The sequence below is a fragment of the Cyprinodon tularosa genome, unplaced genomic scaffold, assembly GCF_016077235.1.
Source record: "Cyprinodon tularosa strain WSP-4 unplaced genomic scaffold, ASM1607723v1 ctg209, whole genome shotgun sequence".
NCBI lineage: Eukaryota > Metazoa > Chordata > Actinopteri > Cyprinodontiformes > Cyprinodontidae > Cyprinodon > Cyprinodon tularosa.
The window spans coordinates 732,542-745,542 of record NW_024038774.1 but is presented as its reverse complement, the minus strand read 5'-3'; the positions used below and the strand labels follow the sequence as shown (position 1 = coordinate 745,542).

The window sequence follows — 13,001 nt, the reverse complement described above, 5'->3', positions numbered from 1 at the left end:
CCTGCCACTGGGAGATGTATTAAAATAGATACTAATGCTCCATCTGATTAAGTCACGAACGGAAAAAAACTCTTTAAAGTGTTGACTTTTAATATAAGGCGAGCGTAAGGCTGTCATCAACAAAGACGTAATCTTTCATCAGAACTTTTGATAGTTGGAGATTATTTGGGTGATTTATTTAGCCGGCACACACGCCATTCCAAGAAGTGAAATCTCCTCTAATATGAGGATCAGCTTGTTTGTGTCATGATTGATTTATCAGCATATTTCCATCTACATCCTGCGTTTCTTCTGATGGTTAGCGTGGTGTGCAACATTGTGTTTTGTTAATGGTTCCAGGCCCAGGGTTGCTGCTAATGACATGGTTGTAATTGTTTGTCAGTGTGATAATGTGTGATTTCCTATTTCCATGTGAAGTTGGACATTTGATGAAGGAGGGTTCTTGTCAGGAAGACAAAGTGCTGTCATTTGTCAGCAGCTAAATGAGCTTCTCAGCAGACATCCTCTTGGTTTTTGTTGCCACTATCACACTCCTAGATCCTTTTTTTTTTTTTGGGCTACTGCCATGATTTCCACAATATTCTTGGCCTAAAGTTGAGGGGTGGGAACATTAATCCTCCTCTTTCGTCAATATGACCAGACTTGGCTACACACTGGGATTTAGATTATGCAAAAGTATTCCTACCCTCTGACCTTGTCTGCATTTCATTTCTTAACCAGTCTTCAGTGTCTTTTAGTGACATTTTTATGAAAGACTAACGTAAAAATAATGCATGAATGGAAAAGAAAGTATTTGTATCTCCCTCCCTAAAGTCTGATATCCTAAATGAAATTTACTTAATTCAAGAGCTCAATAGGATTTATTACAGGACTTTTCTTAATACAGTTTAATAACATCAAACATACTATACTGTAAAACAACATGATAGAGAACTAGAAGATCATAGACAATCTGAATGTTGAATCTAATGTCTTACCAGGTGCTAAGCTCTACTTACACCCAAACAAGTAACACACAGCTCTGGGTGTTACTTGTTTGGGTTCTTGTCCTGCTTTAAGGTAAATGAGCTGCCCCGGTTAAGGATTTTCCAACATTTAACTCCAGCCATGTTCCCATCAACCAGCTTTCATCTAAATCCTGAAGTAAAGTATCCCCACGGCATGATGCTGACACCAAGCTTCTCACTATACATGGCATTTTAGAGATAAGAGATAGACTTTATTGATCTCACAGTGGAGAAATTCATTTGTCACATCGGCTCAAGAGAAGGTGCCAAGAAGAGGAAAAGCTTCATGGTGGTATATACAGTGCCTCCAGTTATATACAGTGGATCATGGAAAAAGAAATAGGGCAGAGATTTAAGGTGACTTATATACATTTAAGGTGACTTCTACACACATGGAATTGGCGTTGTATATTAAAGTGGTACCAGGTAAGGAACAGCAGTAAGGTATTGAGATGACTATAACAGCTGATGTCTCTTATTTAAAAGGATTATGGCACAGGTTATTGCACAGAGTATTTAATAGTAATTGCACATTAGTTATTGAACAAGTTATTTCAGTTAAAGTGCCGCATTGTAAAGTCTGATGGCAGCAGGGATGAATGACCTGCTCATAGGCCACAAAGTTTAGCTATGTCATCTTATGTGTGTGTCTCCTATTAGGGATGTCCCAATCAGATATCAATATAGGATATCGGCCTAATATTTGCCAACAAGTTAATATCTGATTTTATTGGCCGACATTTAAAATCTGATATTTTCTTGTTGATAGAACCTTAGTTTCTGTTCAAAGTTTCTGCATCTCATTGGTTAATTTTAAATTGGTGAGTTGTTTTCATTTTCATGTTTTTATGGGAAATTAGAAAATCTTTATTTGGACACCCCCCATCCTCTGTGTGGATTATGGCAAAAATCAAAGGGGGACTTCTGGTAGGTTTACTATGATTATGACTTTCTAATGGCCTCTAATGGCCAGATGATTGCTCTGGATTGTATTTAGGGGTGTCAGAGTTGAAAATCAGGAAGCATTAAACTCCCATTATTCAATCCTCTGAGATTTATCATTATTGACTAGTTTTCTGAAAAGGTGGAACTGGGAGTAGGTTTTAGTAAACAGGAAGATAAACATGTATGTCACTTAGTTTTGCTCTGTGCTGACATCTAGAAATGTTCTAACTGTATTTCCAGAAAGAAAGAAGTGAAATTACTGAGTTTGGTAATATTTTATTATTAGTGTTTGTTGGGAGGCCTCACTTCCTTAAACTAGACTTTCTTAAATAGAGAAACGGTTTCATCATCTTTCACAGGAACATCTCGTTGGCTCGTGTCACTGTTTTCATTAAGGAGTGTGTGGATGATCAGGTCACACGTGGGCGACTCAGTGGGTGACAGAATATGTCACAACACCCTGGAGCTTGCTCCTCCCTTGTGTGTACACTGTCAACATTGACACCTGTTATTTGCAAAAACAAAATCTAAAATTGTTTCAGGTTAATTTTCTGCAAACATTCGTTTGCACCTTCAGAGCTCTGTGCATTATTATTTCTCTCTCAAAGACCATTACCAACCACCGATGCAGGCCCTGCAGCAAGACCTGCCCTCAAACACAATGGCTTTGCCATCACTTACCTTAAAGTGCCAATCATTTTTACATGCACAGTTGGGTAAAGGGGGATTCTGTAGGTAGCTGGGTGGCTATAAGTGTCATTTCATCACATGCTGTGTGGGTGGCTGGACATAACTGTGTCTGTGGTGCATTCAGACCCCCTGTGAACAGATCTGTCCTTCCTGCTCAGGGCTGAATACTTTGATTCAATCCCCAGATCTGGAACCTGTAGCTCTTCATTACTTTTTCCAAAAAATATTTAAAAGTTAGAGGAAATATTTTAAATCTAAAATGTAAAGAGTTTTGTTCTAGCTTTTTTTCCTTTGTTTTTTAAGATATATTTGCAAAATTTTTCACCAGTGACTGGATCCAGAAACCCTCCTATTTAATTCATTCTTTAATTTTTTTTTTTTTTCATCAGGTTGTAAATTACATGTTCTTTATTTTTCCCAAACATAGTTCCAAATATTTAACTGTTATTTTTTTAATTCTCAATTGTTACAATTAATTTACTTTTTTGCAAAAGCAACACATTTGGAAATCTTCTTTAACTATAAATAAATTGTAGAGTAGATGTTCATAAACTGGATTCATACTGCAGTATGTAGCTCTGCTGCTTTGCAGCAATATGGTCCCGGGTTCAAACACCATGCATGGGGTTTGCACACTCTCCCCATCCATGTTTTCAGGTTTCTCTACATATTCCAGCTTCCTCCTAAACATTTCCAAACCTTTAGGTTGATCAGTGACTCTGAAATACCCATATGTGTGTTTCTATGACCAGTACAGTGTGGAAAGGAGCTCATAACACTAAAAAGAAGCTTAACACTATTCTTTGTCTTCTTGAAATTAAAGCTATACATTGGTTTCAACATCTGAATAACGTGGTGTCCACTCAATACTTTGTAAAACCACCTTCCATTTACAACTACAGCTGTTTTGGACTACGTCTCTACCAGCTTTTAACGTCCAGTCGGGGAGCCTCCTCCCATATTTTTGCAAAACAACTTGATCAGATTCAATAAACAGTGTCTGTAAGCCTCGGTTGAATTTGACTAGATCTTTGTAAAAAGGTTAGATTTTTTTTTTTCTTAAGTCAAATAAAACTGTGTGTCACTACTGCTTGAAATCTAAAAGAAACATGTGGCTGTAAGGAGGAAAAAGGCTGGGAACATTAAAGGTTTGTGACCGACTGCATCAATGATGTTCTTTGTCAATCAGTGTTAACACACTGTTAAATCGTATACATTCATATCTATTGGACTCCTGTCTTATGTGTAATCTGAGGAGCTTTTCTGATTAGTTTGATCTGGAGCTGTGGGCTGGGGTCAGAATCCTGGTCAGTATCTAATGGTCTCTCTCAAAGAAGAGCAGGCCTCCTGGGGGAACAACTGAGTGTCACAATTGGCTCTATATATTTCCATTCATTCTGTGCTGTGATCAGGTCAATGCATCCTTTGCTTTCTTAGTATTACCTTGGCCGTTAAGTCTGATGTTTCTTTTTCCTTCAAGGACAAATGTGGTGTAGGAGAAGGCAGATCCCATGTGCCCTCCCTGAGCCCTCGCTAAGCAGCAGATCCCTTTTCAGCGCCAGCTGTTCTCTCAGATACACCAGGCTGTGCTGAAATTCTCTTAATATAATTCTCGGGGCTCAGGAGAATAGTGCAAAACAAGCGTGCCAACGAGGAGAGCGTTGAATTTTTCATAAGTGGGCTTCAGGCTCGCTGAGTTAGTGGGCAGCGCTCTCATTCATGAGCAGATGTTCAGCGCAGTTACACTCTGCAGTTAATGTGAACTTACTGGCCTCTCCGCCATTGGCTGCAAGGACGTTGGCAGCAATCTGACATCTGAGAATTACTCCCAGTAAAAAGACGCAGGCCTGGAAAGCATTGCTCCGGCCTTTTGTAGCCACTTCCCAGCCCAGGAGCTGGATCCTGGATGGAGGGGGGGAAACCACTGACAGCCCATCCGTCTTCAGGTCGACAGTGATGAAACACTTGCTACTGTTTGCTGTGGGAATAGGGATGAAATTCCTGCAAAATAAGATACTTTACATGAGTTTAACATTCACTACTAATAACTGGTCAGAGCAGCACCACTCAGCAGGTGAAATATGGAGGCTCACGCATCCCTTTCTAGAACCAAGCAAACCCTAAGCTGAGGAATTATTGCATTACCCTTGAAAGAGGAAATTCATAGAAGCAAAGCACCTGTGAGGGGGTAACGGTTTGGCCCTGAGCTGAAGCCAGCTGGTACTGTGGTCAGCCTCCCCAGCCTGGTGCTTCAGACATCTGCATGGCCAGACTGCCCAGCCGCAGTTTGATGTGGCCATGCAGATCTTTAATAGTTTCCTCCTAACTAGGTACAAGGCCGTTTGATTTCAGAGCGTACGTGACATCAGGATTAGCAGGCGACATGCCAATCATCCTGAGTTTGTGTGAAAGTCATCACAGCGAAGTTGTACATGTGGGACTTAAAGTGAGCAAATGACAAGCTCTTGTTTCCTCTGCACATCTCATTTTCACTTTCTAATTGGTCGTTTTCAGGTTGGCTTTACGAGAGCAAAACTAATTAGTGTTTCTATATTCAGCAGAAAAAAAAAAAAGAAGCCGGCTAGCGTGATTGTTCTGGTTTCCTCTGCGGTGTCAGGCACTCAACAAGAAAATAAGACTAATCATTTTCAAAATTGCTCATATATTTAAAGCTGGGAGCTGAGTGTAGCTCCTGTTCTCCTGACATTTAGTTTGGCAGGATCAGGGAGCAGCGGCTGCCCTCTCGCCTGTGTACTCTCTTTGTAATTTCATGGGAAGTTTAGACTCGGGTGCTGGTGGAAAAAAAAACAACAATGCGTTATGTTTTAGGTGGGGTTATTTCTGCTTTGATTAGGGAGGTCCTGCTGACAGGACTAGCCCGGCAAGTTTACAGTAGCTGTGACATTGCTGTTACCTTTATTCAAAGCGCTCCAGCTGCAGCGAGCCCTCAGGAAGCCAAGCGCAGGCCCACATGGGCGGCCGGCGGCCCACGGAGAGGGGAGCAGGCCCTGTTTGGGTTGGCAGACGCTCCCCTCTCGGGGAACTTTTGCTGCCTCTGCAGAAAGGCCAGTGGCGTCGGCTGTGGTGGGGCGGCGGTGATTCAGGGGGCAGGATGGGCCTTTTCCACCTCTCCTCCCTTTCAGGAAACACATTTTGCTGTATATTCCCTGTGTGTTTTCAACCGGAGGAAAGGAGTTAAGTTGAAGGGGCGCGGGGCGCTGAATGACAAAGCTCAGCTGGGACAGGCTAACATTTGATAAATGTCATAAGGCAGCTACCAGTCTTTGCTTTAAGCATAGAACGGACCCGGGTGAGAGTAAAAACATGGCGTATTTAAAAAACACATGCAAGTGTCTAACAGGATGGACTCTCTTATATAAATCAGATCAGAGTTATTTTAACTGCAGATGGAGATGCTCTGACCTGCAGATTCCTGCTTTTCTTTAAGAACTATAAATAACACTTTTTTATTTTTTTACTTTATGGATGAACAGAAACCTTTTCTGACTTTTTCGGGGGGGTTTTATGTTGAATTTATAATTTACTGAGGATCAGACCATTCGATAAATCATTAGGGTCTGCCAAAGGGGAAATGGACTGATATCTATCAGCAGCTGATGTTTTTGGTGCATTTTTTTTAATTCTATTTAAAATAATGTTAAATTTAAATGTCATTTATTGCTATATAAAATGTGTTTATTGGAGCCAAAATAATAATATTTGTGCTTTTTATGGTGTAAAGCTGGGAGCTGATAATGTTATATTATCTGCCTGGAGGGGTTGATGCTTTAGTTTCTATTTCTCTCCTTTTCTTTTTTTAGAAACTTGAATTTTGTGCACTTGTTAGAAATAATGTTAAACCAGCTGGCTAGCAGTGTGTGTGTGGTGGTGGGGGGTGCTGCTGCTGCCCTTTGCTTCATTTAACCAGAGAAACACAATGATACATTTTTTAAAGTTTGATTTTTAACACCCTTCGTTCTGTACCTTGATGCCGAAGGAAACATAGGAAGTTTTATTTTCCCATCGGTGCTGTGGGATTTAATGTTGGTAATTAAGACCTACTTGATCTAATGTTAGGGAGGAGCTGGGTTTAAAATCAATTAGAGCAATTATCTAATGAAACGGGACCGGGCTCCAGTTGTTGGACTGTGTCATTATTTTTCTCATCTGGGGAATTCTTGTTTGAGATGCTAAATCTGTACCTCCAGATATTCAACGGCGAGCCGAGGGAGTGAATGTTAATTTGAAAGTGACCTGTTTAGTTTCCCTTTTCTTCTTCCCTCGTACTTAACTCAGACATCAGGGATGATACGGTCGGTATTACTTAGTGAGCCAATTGTGGAAAAAAGTATGTGTTTGTTTTCTTTTTTCCCTTCTGTGGTTTCAACTAATTTCCACTGTTTTTTTTTTTCTCTTTTTCTGTTCCCCCACCCCTACCCCATATCCTGCTCTGGGCTCGCTTTCTTCCCTCCACTTCTCCATCTGCTGTCTCTGCTGATTGCCCCGACCAGCGAGGAGACTCCAGTGGTGACGTCCTGTGGAGCCTCAGATCAGAGTAAGTACCCAACACCTGAACACCAGCGCAGGAGCAGCTCCTGACATTCCTCCCCCTCCATCTTTGCAAAAAGTCGACATTACATGAAAATGTTTGTGGTTTTAATGCAGCAAGATGATAGGAAAGGTTTTGCATAGTAACCGACTGCTGGTTTCCTGATGCAGCTGTTGTCTGACATCAGGTCTGAATGCTGGATTTCTGCTGACAGTGACAGGGGCCGGTCGCTGGGAGCTGACGGTTAAAGGTTAACCATGAACCTGACGGGTACAGGAAAACTGCAGCTTGTGTGCCCGCTCATGTCTGCATCCCAGGACTATCCTAGAAGTCATTACTCCTTGTGTGGTGTATAAACACGTCAAAAACAAGCAATGACCCCGGGCAGTCTCCGCACAGCAAAACAATTTCAAAGCCGGCGGTGTAGTGTAAACACAAAACATGGCTAACCTTCACGCAGGGAAGACTTCACCTTAAACCTGCTGTTTGTTTTATTGTCCCGGCCGACCTTGCTCAGGTTTGGTTTCCATCTCTCCGGTTCTCTTCAGGTCGATGCAGCGCAGGTTCTGTGTTGACATTTAGGTTCTGTGCCGGCTTGTTTTGATTCAGTTTATTCTTTGCATGTACTTTAAATACAGCGCCATGCTGAAGTAGCTCATAGCACTTCAACTCTTTCACATCTTATCTCTGTTTACAGCCTCTCTGAAAGAAACTAGCTTTAGTTGATTAGGTAGGTATTGATGAAAACGGAAAGGTTTCAATTTCCTGATTTAATTCCTCTAATAAAAAAAAAAAGGATTGTTTTATTTTTGACTTTGAAATTTTTTTTTTTTTAGATTTACTGAGATCTCAATGGTTGCAATCTATTTTTACATTAAGAAAGCTTTCTTTAACAGCATTTTAGGCCGCACACTGCAAAAAAATGAAGTCTAAATAAGTCATTTCTTATTATAATAATTGCATTTTTTTATTGAGAAGGTAAGTGAGACACTTTGCCAATGGAATAAGACAATTTACATTAAAATAAGAAAAACCATTACATTGTCTTATTTCAAGCACATACTATCTGATTACCTTATTTTAAGGGTAAAAATACTCATTCCATTGCCAAATCATCTTATTTACCTACTCAGATTAAGGGTAAATATACTTAATTTCAGATCTTTTTACTTTTTCTAGATTGTTTTTGCAGTAGAGATTACCTTAGATCATGGAACCAGTGGCTGTTGACTGAATCTCAGCTGTGAAAATATGAAACTTAGTAAATATAATTTTTCAGGAAAGATGAAAATGGAGTTCTTTACCTCTCTGACCAATATGTTTTATCCTCATCATTGTTTTTTCTGCCTGACCTGATAAAAGATGATAATAAAATGCTACAAGGTAAATGTTTTTATTCCTCAGTTTAAAGTCATAAAGTCATTAAGGACATAAGACTGAAGTTTTAGGTGTATAACCTATTTCTTACTAATTATTTAAATGGATATAGATATGGATAAATTGTTTTATTTGGGGTTTCAAATTAAAAGGGTTGAACATATCATCCCGAACTTTAGATTGTGTTTAATTTTAAAGAAATCTCAGATTAACGGCTCCTCTCCTCTTCTTGGAGACAATATTATCACCTCTGTTACACATGGTAGTGGCAGTATTATGGTGCTTTTCCTCAGCAGGGGTAAAAGATAAAAAGAATCTGATGAGATTGGAAAATAAGACTGATGAAGATTATTAAACACTTGGTATTTCATTTACAGTAGGATCAGGTATATATTTCAGACTGTATTGCTGATAAATTAAGACAATGTTATTTTTTACTTCAGCTGTAAGCGACATTTCAGGTTTCTATTTCTAAGGACTCCTTCCACTTCACAATATGTCGTGTTGGTCTGTCCCCCTAAATCTCAGTCAAATATATTCAAGTTTGTGGTCGTGGCATTAAAATAAGCTCAGGCTGTGAAACTCTTTTTCAGGGCAAATTCTGACTGTTTGTAGCAAAGAGCTTTTCATCAGCATATTGCTGAATGCCATGCGTGATGGATGCCTTCTCATGTGTTCCTTTCACGTGTAGTAATGAACAGCCAGTCATATTTCTGTACTAGCTCCTTCACACTGAGGCCAGGGTCACCCTACACCAATGTGAACCTGTAGTTTTTAATAAAGCGCAGCTGCTGAATGATCAAATAGAGGATCTAATTAAGGCCCGAGTGTACACCCATGTAAAATTCTCTCCGGAATGCTAACAACCTGTGATATTTCCACAGGAATTTGCAGCACAGGTTTCCGAGAAGGGAGGGAGAAGCGTGTGTTTGGGGTTCAGAGGAAAAAAAAAAGAGAGAGATAAAGGAGGGGCAGCGTTCATGTGGCAAGCTAACATGTTGTTCACATCCATGTCAGATTGAGGCTAATGAAGGACAGACTTATCCTTGGATGCAATCCCTAAGCAAATGATCCCTCTTTGAATAAATTAGAGCGTCGAGGCTTCCCGCCGCGGCTGTACCTCGCTGCGTTGTCTTGTGGTCGGATGAGCCCGGTCGTAACGGCATTCACGCTGTTCGATCATGCCCTAAACCGTTTAGACAGGACTCCATTCGGTCCGACGTCACATGTTTGTGAGCAGCTGCACGCCGTGATCATTTCCAGGTCGATAAGGCTTCACCAGCAGTTTGATAGTAAACGGAAAATATGAGTGTCGTGTCATTTGACGATGTAAATGAGTGCTCTGAAGTTTTTCCCCACCCTCTGAAGAGGGATGGCATTTACATAACAGGCCGGGGTTTGATACTGATGCAGATGCTTCATGCAAACAAACAAGTGTTTCCTCATATTGGAGGTTTTTTTTCTTTTTTGTCTTTTTTTGTTTTTTATCAGAACGTTATGGTAATAAAAATATATTTTAATATCATTTGTGTATTCTTGTTAGAAATAAGGCACACAAAAAAAAAACCCTGCTCAACTTTTTACAAGTAATTTAAAGCTAGAGCAGTTCTTTGCATAGAAATGAATCCTAAACTTATAATTACATGGCACTCTGGAATATTTATTGCACGGACAAGGACACAGAGATGTAACCTCCTAACTTAGTGCACCATTCAGCTAATAAATACCTCTCTCCTTCTGTAGTGGCGGGCTTCTTCCTCTGACTGAATCAGTGTCGTTTTATTTTTGCTGATAAAGCATGTGTACTTCATAGATGGATGGATTGGATGTATCCAATTAGCCATGGTCATTGCTCGGGTTTTTAAGCTGACTGAGGAAATCTTGCTTAGATTATTACCTTAATTTTTGTAGGTTTTTTTAATGCTTTGAAAGCCCATAAAGCGCACACTGTGAAGAATGTACACTCGATACAGATTTGATTTACAACTGTAGCAAATCAGACAAAAGAGAGAAGTAATTGATTTTCAGCAGCAGGTAATGTAAAGGAACAGAGAAACCCTTATGGAGTGGTCATGTGACAAAGCCTTTTTTTCCCCCTTTTATTCCTTTCATGCTTTCCTTGTTTGACTTTTTGTAAGAGTTTCAATGTATCTTAGCTGGAGATGCACCGATCCATCAGGCCAGTTCTGAAATTGGTGGATTTTACCTTGAATGATTCTGATCGGGATCTGTGGGTAAGATCCTTAAAATGGGTTTTAAGTCATAAAGGCTTAATTCGTTCCTCTCCGTCTGCTGGACCGCAAAGCCTGCATCAGAACCTGGCTGGTAGCATAAGCCCCAATGTGGCACTACGCACTTATAGGGATAATTAAGCAACAAGGCAGAGGGTGGCGCCAAACACAGCAGATGAGAAGGAAGAAGAAAAACGAGCTATTCCTTTTTTTTTTTTCAGAAATATGTAGGTAGATCTGCCCCTTCTCAATTTGTATATTTTGTCTAATTGGGTCTAAATGGCTATAAAAACCCACATCTTCCAAACTTTTTTCTTTCACCTCGAGAGAGGATGTTCTGTGGAGAGCCATGATCAGCTAAGCTAAAATAGCAGGAATAGGAGCAGATTCTCTAGTATGTTCAGGCATTATGGGGATAAAGTTGTAATTCCTTTAATATAGGTTGAAATCATGATTAACATTTCTTTCAAAGAACCCGTAGCAGATCTTTGAAATCTCTGACATATTATTGGTCCAAAAAAGAAGAAAGAAATCTGGCTAATCAGACCAGGCCTCACAGGAAAAAACAGAAACTGGTTTTGCCATAAAAACCTGATCGGTTCATCTCCACTCACAGCAGATGATGCATTTTTAATACAGAGCTCCGACGCAACGTAGCCTTGATTCAGAGGAGCGATGGCTCGAGGCATTAACTGCACAGATGCGCATCGTGCCCACCCCACCTCCCCCTAGGCCCCTTGACCTTCCTACCATGCCGGCCAGTTTGTAAGCTGGAGCCCTGTTTGTAAACATGAAAGCAGGAATTGAGAGGCCCGCTTGCCCCGGTCTCGCTCGCCTCGCAGACAGGCACAACGCAACATGACAAGCAACAGATGTGTCACACACTCTGAAATCAAATCAGCCGTCCGGCATGGACTCATGCACACCATCGCACATGTTTTTGTGACGACGGGCAAGGGGGAGGCGGCGAGCGCGGCTGGCAGATGAGACAAGGCAGCAGCTCCACTGCTCCCAGCTTCCTGTCTGGAAAAGGACAGGCCTGTTTGTGGGCCGCTTTGACACTCCAGTCACTTTGTCATGTGGGTCTCTCGCTGCAGCTCTGATCATATGTACATATCGTATTCAAAGAGCGTCACATCAGCAGCATGACAGGTAGGCTCCCAATGAGACAACAGCCAGAGGGGATGTCCTTTTCAATACGTGTGCGAGTACAAATGCAACGAACGCTGAGACAAAATAACATCATTTGACATCACTCTGAACTGCTCTCTCCTTGTCTTTTTTTTTTTCTCAGCATGGAAAGAATTTTGTCACATAGTGTTGCTCTGTTTGGAAAGGAAGACGCTAAACTCCTGACCGCTCCCTTCCTCCATCCATTCCTTAGTATACAGTAACTAACTGTTTGCATGAAAAGAGCAGTTTTACCACATTAATGCTTTTTGCCACGGCCCCATAAATAAATAGTGAGGCCTCAGACTGAAGTGGGAATCCATCATCGGGACGATAAAGGTGCAGCAACAGCTGCTGGACTACTACAGGCTGTCACCTCACATCTGTTTACCTCTCTGACAGCAACATGAGTGTTTATGCCCACAGGTAGAATTGAGCGATTTTCCAGAGGGCAGCTGTAATCCTCAGCAAGTTATGTTCCAACTTTCCATTAAAGCGTGGGGGGGGGGATGTTTGACTGATAGTAATCACGCCCAGCAACCCTGCTATGTAAATATAGCTTATCAGCTTTACCAATTTGGTTAAGTGACACAAACGTGGGTGATTCACACATCCAGCTCTGACACCAGGCCACACACTGCCATCATTTATCAAGCATGGCCACCTTAGATTCTTAACAAGTACGTATGCAGGAAGAACATAATCGGCGAGCTGACGCCTCGTCGAAGTAAAATTGAGCAGGGAAAAAAAAAAACAATTCAAATATAAAGTTTTCAGTCTGCCAGAAGGGTAAACTTAACTGTCTGCATTCAGCATGCATACTGTATGGAAATTGAAATGAGAATATCTGGATCTAAAACGCACCATTTAAATATTCAAATGTTCACACTAAACAATATAGTGCATTATGGCTTTTAGTATTTGCATACAACTCTGTTTGCTGCTGTGAGCTGGAGATGATACAGCGCTGGGGTGGGGGGGGGGGGGGTGCTCTGTGGAGGACGTGGAGCACACAAACAAAGCCTTTGTCTT

The 13,001-nt window shown here is 41.0% G+C and overlaps 1 protein-coding gene across 10 annotated transcripts in view; it reads left to right on the top strand.

Annotated features, from left to right (window-relative positions):
- Positions 1-13,001, top strand: part of foxp1b (forkhead box P1b) — a 232,979-nt gene that overhangs the window by 40,011 nt on the left and 179,967 nt on the right. For all 10 annotated transcript variants that reach the window (XM_038285226.1, XM_038285238.1, XM_038285234.1 and 7 more), the window contains one exon: positions 7,154-7,197. The gene's annotated coding sequence lies outside the window, so the exon portion shown is untranslated. The remainder of the gene's footprint in view (positions 1-7,153; positions 7,198-13,001) is intronic.